Source organism: Suricata suricatta, chromosome 5, assembly GCF_006229205.1.
Source record: "Suricata suricatta isolate VVHF042 chromosome 5, meerkat_22Aug2017_6uvM2_HiC, whole genome shotgun sequence".
In the NCBI taxonomy this organism is placed as follows: domain Eukaryota; kingdom Metazoa; phylum Chordata; class Mammalia; order Carnivora; family Herpestidae; genus Suricata; species Suricata suricatta.
In genome coordinates, this window is record NC_043704.1 from 1902981 (window position 1) to 1908840 (window position 5860).

General features: G+C 53.1%; 1 long non-coding RNA gene across 1 annotated transcript; it reads left to right on the forward strand.

Annotated features, from left to right (window-relative positions):
- Positions 1-3975: 3975 nt before the first annotated feature.
- On the forward strand, positions 3976-5425 carry LOC115291392. The gene is made up of 2 exons (XR_003908424.1): positions 3976-4486; positions 4881-5425. It is a non-coding gene; the product is annotated as an uncharacterized LOC115291392 (long non-coding RNA).
- The last annotated feature ends 435 nt before the right edge of the window (positions 5426-5860 follow it).

Here is a 5860-nt window from a genome sequence, read left to right on the forward strand (position 1 = left end):
AAGGAAGGAAGGAAGGAAGGAAGGAAGGAAGGAAGGAAGGAAACTAGACCACTATCTTACACCCTGCACAAAAATTCACTAAAAATGAATGAAAGACTTGAATCCAAGGCCTGAAGCCATGAAGCCCCTACAAGGAAACCGAGGCAGTGAGCTGCGTGATACCAGTCTCGGCGATGAATGCTTGGATCTCACACCAAAAGCAAAGCCAACAAAACAAGGATAAATGAGTGGGACCACATCAAACGAACAGAGCTTCTGGTCAGCAAAGGAAACCATCCACAGAATAAAGGCAACCTACCGAATGGGAGAAAATATTTGCAGATCATAGATCTGATAAGGGGTTAATAACCAAAATATAGAAAGAACTCATAAAACAGAATAACAAACAGACAAAAAAAAAAAAACCCACACAATCTAGTTTAAAATGGATAGGTGATCTGAATAGACATTTCTCTTTTTTTAATTAAAAATCTGCTTAATCTTTTTTTTTTTTTTTTTGAGAGACAGAGTGCAGGCAGGTAAGGGACAGAGAGAAAGGGAGAGACAGAATCTGAAGCAAGCTCCAGGCTGTAAGCTGTCAGCACAGAGCCCAACATGGGGCTCGAACCCACGAACCGTGAGATCATGACCTGAGCCGAAGTTGGACACTTAACTGACTGAGCCCCCCAGGCGCCCTTGAATAGACATTTTTCTAAAGAAGACACACGTGCACATGAAAAGTTGTTCAACATCATTAATATAATCAGAGAAATGCAAATCAAAACCATAATGAGGTATCACCTCACGTCTACTAGGATGGCTATTATCAAAAAGACAAGAAACACCAAGAGTTGGTGAGGATGTGGAACAGGAGACAACCCTGCTGCACGGCTGGTGGGAACGCAAACAGGTGCAGCCGTTCTGGAAAACAGTGTGGTGGTTCCTCAAAAACTCAAAACTAGAACTACCCTGTGATTCAGGGGCGGCCGGGGGCCTCAGGCTGCCAAGCATCCAACTTCAGTTCAGGTCACGATCTCGTGGCTCATGAGTTCGAGGCCCGTGCTGGGCTCTGTGCTGACAGCCAAGAGCCTGGAGCCTGCTTCAGATTCTGGGTCTCTCTTTCTCTGCCCCTCCCCTGCTTGCACTCTGTCTCTCAAAAAATAAATAAATGTTAAAAAAAAAAAAGATGAAGAAAAGAAATACCAGTAACTCTAGTCCTGGGTATATATCTGAAGAAAACAAGCTAATTTGAAAATATACGCACCCCTATGTTCACTGCCTTATTATTTACAGCAGCCAAGGCATGGAAACACACGCGCGCACACACACACACACGCGCACACACACACACGCGCAGGAATACTACTCAGCCATAAAATGGGATGCCATTTGTTGTTTGCCACAGCACAGACAGAACCTGAAGGAATTACGCGAAGCAAAATAAGTCAGAGAGAGAGACGAAGACCATATGATCTCACTTACAAGTGGAATCTAAAAAACCCCACAATGAACGAAGCAAACCAAAATCATAGACACAGAGAACACGATGTGGGTTTCCAGAGGGGAGGGACACTGGGGGGGGGCGCGGTCAGGAGGCGCAGCCTTCCCATCACGTAGTAAGTATGGCTCGGAGATGCAGTGCACGGGCTGTGACCCTGTCAGGCAGACCCTGGCGCATGCTCGAAAGTTACCAAGAGAGTAAGGGGCGCCTGGGGGCTCAGCTGGTTGAGCAGCTGACTTCGGCTCGGTCACGATCTCATAGACCATGGGTTCGAGCCGTGTGTCTGGCTCTGTGCTGACAGCTCGGAGCCTGGAGCTGCTTCAGATTCTGTCTCCCTCTCTCTACCCCTCCCCTGCTCATGCTCTGTCTCTGTCTCTCTCTCTCTCTCTCTCTCTCTCTCTCTCTCTGTAAACATTAATAGGAGCGCCAGGGCGGCTCAGTCAGCTGGGCATCCAACTTTGGCTCAGGTCATGATCTCGCAGTTCATGGATTCGAGCTCTGCATTGGGGTCTGTGCTGACAGCTCAGAGCCTGGAGCTGCTTTGGATTCTGTGTCTCCCTCGCTCTCTGCCCCTCCTCCACTCACACTGTCTCTCTCAAAATAAAATAAAGACAAAAACATTTTTTTAAGTTACCAGATTAGAAAAGTTAACTTTGAGCATTGACAAATGGTGACAGACTCACTCTGGCGATCATTTTGTAAAATATACAAATATCAAATCACTAAATGCTGAGCCCCTGAAATCAATATAATGTTATATGCCAATTAGACCTCAATTTAAAAAATTCCTTTAAAAAAGAAGGCTGTTGGGGGCGCCTGGGTAGCTCAGTCGGTTAGGCCTCCGACTCGGGCTCAGGCCAGATCTCACGTTCGTGGGTTCGAGCCCCGCGTCAGGCTCTGTGCTGACAGCTAGCTCAGGGCCTGGAGCCTGCTTCCGGTTCTGTGTCTCCTTCTCTCTCTGCCCCTCCCCCTCTCATGCTCTGTCTCTCTCTGTATCAAAAATAAATAAAACATTTAAGAAAAAAAAAAAAAAAGGCTGTCCCGTCACACGCTAGAACACCGAGGAAGCTTGAGCGAATAAGCCAGAGACCTTAGAGGCGCGTCTGCGCTGGACCACTCTTCATGACACGCACGAGAGAAGCCGTTCCGGGCGGCAGCCACGCGGGCTCCCGCGTTCCTCGTTTGTCATTTCAGTGAGAAACAGATTATTGCAAAAATGACATCCAACGATGCCTCTTGACTATGAACCTAATTTAGAAGGCGGCCCAGGGGCGCCAGGGTCTCCGTCGGTTAGGCCTCCGACTTCAGCTCAGGTCATGATCTCCTAGTTCGTGAGTTTGAGCCCCGCCTCGGGCTCTGTGCTGACAGCTCGGAGCCTGGAGCTGCTTCCGATTCTGTGTCTCCCTCTCTCTCTACCCCTCCCCTGCTCATGCTCTGTCTCCATCTCTCTCAAAATGAATAAACATAAAAAAAAAAAAAAGAAAGAAAGAAAGCAGCCCAAGCACAGGGGACATTCAGGCGGCTCAGAAAGTCGCTGGCTGCAAGACAGCATGAGGGTCGCTCTGGAGGAGCAGCCGGCTCAGAAGAGAAAAAGCCCAGCCTCGCGGGGAGTGAGGAGTGTGGCGGGCGGGCTCCAGGCCCAGGCCCGGTCAACTTTCCCATGTGACCTCGTCCCTACCAGGAAGATACCACTGTAGTGGAACAGAAGACACGGGGGAGGAGCGAGCGGGCGTGGACCCGGTGGCTGCGGGCCAGGTGGGCGGGACCGACCCGGGCTCTCCGCGGGCGCGGCCCGGCCTGGCGTCGGGGAGCGCTGGCCGGCCCCCCCCGGAGACCAGGCCTTGCAGCCGGGAGCCCTGGCCGTCCTCTCGGGAGCGCGTGCTCCGCAGCAGTCTGCCTGGGGAGCAGACTGGAAACTCCTGACCTTGATCTTGGGCGGCTGGCCTGCAGGAGAGAGGAGACAGTTCTGTCGGTTCAGCGGCCACCGGGTGGCGCTCCGTGACGGCTGCCCTCCCGGAGGCCCGCGCCCTGCGCACGGAGACCGGGAACCAGCGGAAGGAAGGGCCCTGGGGACCTGCATCTTGTGCAGCTCAGCCTCTGGCTTTCCTGCCTCTGGCTTTGCTTTTTTCTTTTTTTTGTTTTTTACTAATTTTAAAAATGTATTTACTTATTCTTAAGAGAGAGAGTGAGGGGGGCAGGGGGAGAGAGGGGGTCAGAGGATCGGAAGCAGGCTCTGCGCCGTCAGCACAGAGCCTGACGCGGGGCTCGAACTCACAAACTGCAGGGTCATGCCCTGAGCCAAAGGCAGACGCTGAACTGGCTGAGCCACCCAGGAGCCCCCTTGTTCTAACTTTTCTTTCTTTCATTTTTAAAATTGTATTTAAAGTTCATTTATTTGGAGAGGGAAGAGAGAGTGTGAGCAGGGGAAGGGCCGAGGAAGGGGGAAATCTCAAGCAGCCTCTGGGCTGTCAGCACAGAGCCTGATGTGGGGCTCGAACCCACAGACCGCGAGATCATGACCTGAGTCCAAGTCAGACGCTGGGCCGACTGACCCCCAGGCGCCCCTTTCACGCCCTCCTCTGAACTGCTCGTACAGTCTTCACGGCTCCCTCGTTCAGGGAGAAGTTGGCCCAGGAGGATGGTGCACCTGCGTCTGCGTGAGGCTCGCGGTGCTGTCCCGGCCAACGTTCCCTTTCACGCTGAGGGGCCCCAACCAAATCTGGCTTGGCTGCCACTTCCCTGCTGCGTTTTGCTGGGATCCTTGGGGGGTTGGAGTGTTGGTGGTGAGGACAGTGTCGCCTAGTCATTTAGGACCTCATCGTTGGAATTTGGTCTCTTGAGAAAAACAAAAGGTTGGGAATGAAAGCCTGTGGGTCCCCTTCATCCTGGCCTGAGCCTTTCACACACTCCCCCCAGCTTGGGCACCCCACTTTCCAGACGCAGCCTCAGCTCCTCCGCTGCGTAACCCTCTGAGAGAGGCCACTGCTGTCCCCACTGCAGACGGAGGTAAGTGGATCTAAGGGAATGAACAGCCTCCTGGGACTTCAAAGCCAGGATGTGCACCCTGGGCTTGGGGCTGCACACCCTGGACCTGGGGCTGCGCACCCTGGGCATACAGCTGTGGGTCCTGGGCTTGGGGCTGCGCACCTGGACCTGGGGCTGCGCACCCCAGCTCCCTTGACGGTATCACCACTGTCTCTTTAACAGAAAGGAAAATGCCACGGGTGAACAGCCTCTAACATGCCCCCCAGGGATCCTCCCCTCTGGGGGGGGCGGGGTCACTTCTGGGGATGATCCCCTCCCCCTGAGTGTGGGCAGGACGGATCCTAGCCAATAGGGTGATGGGATGTCACCCCTGGGGTCACTCTCCACGAGAATGTCACTTCTGTCTTCCTAGCAGACTCCATTCCTGGCTGGCTTTGAGGAGCCAAGCCGCCGGGTCCAGAGTCCCTTCACGGAGACGTCCAAGTGGCAAGAAACTGAAGGTGGCCTTTAGCCAAAAGCCAGCAAGGAGCAGAGACTCTGGGTCCCTCTGCCCACCAGGAACCGAATCCCAACAACAGCCACATGAACCGGGACACGGATCCGTCCCCAGGCAAGCCGTCAAATGACACCGCAGTCCTGGTGGGCTCCTGAGAGACCGTGAAGCAGAGGGCCAGCCAGGCCGTGTCTGATCCCTGACCCCAGAGACTGTGAGTCGATGTGTGCTGTTTGCAGCCACCATGTCTGCGATGACCTGTTACAAAGCAACAGATTTCCAGCACGTCTTGTTCTAGAAATGTTCATTCATGCATTCCACTGGTACTGACTGGCCATGCAGTCAGTGAACAGAACAGAGTGAGGTCCCTGCTCCCATGAAGCATGCATTCTAGAGTTTGTATGCATATAGGTGTGAGGGTGGGTGTGGCTTGAACCGTAGACACAATAAATGAGTTGCACAATCAATACTGTTACATAGAATGTTCCATGGTAGCCGCCCGTATGGCGGAGAAGAGAGCTGTGTGGGGCCGGCAGGGAGTGAGCTGGAAGTTTGCAGTTTTAAACTTCTCACGAGAGGGGTGCCTGGGTCACTCCGTCAGTTACTCGACTGACTTTGGCTCAGGTCATGATCTCACGGTTCGTGGGTTCGAGCCCCACGTCGGGCTCTGTGCTGATGGCTCAGAGCCTGGAGCTGCTTCGGATTCTTTGTCTCCCTCTCTCTGCCCTCCCCTGTTCCCACTCTGTCTCTCTCTGTCTCTCAAAAAATGTAAAAAAAATTTAAAACAAAAACTCACGAGAAAGGGATTTTGCGAAATGATTCAGGGAGGTGAGGGAGAAAGCCAGGCGGGTATCTTTGGAAAGAGTGCTTCTGGCTGAGGCAACAGCCCGAGGCCCTGAGGC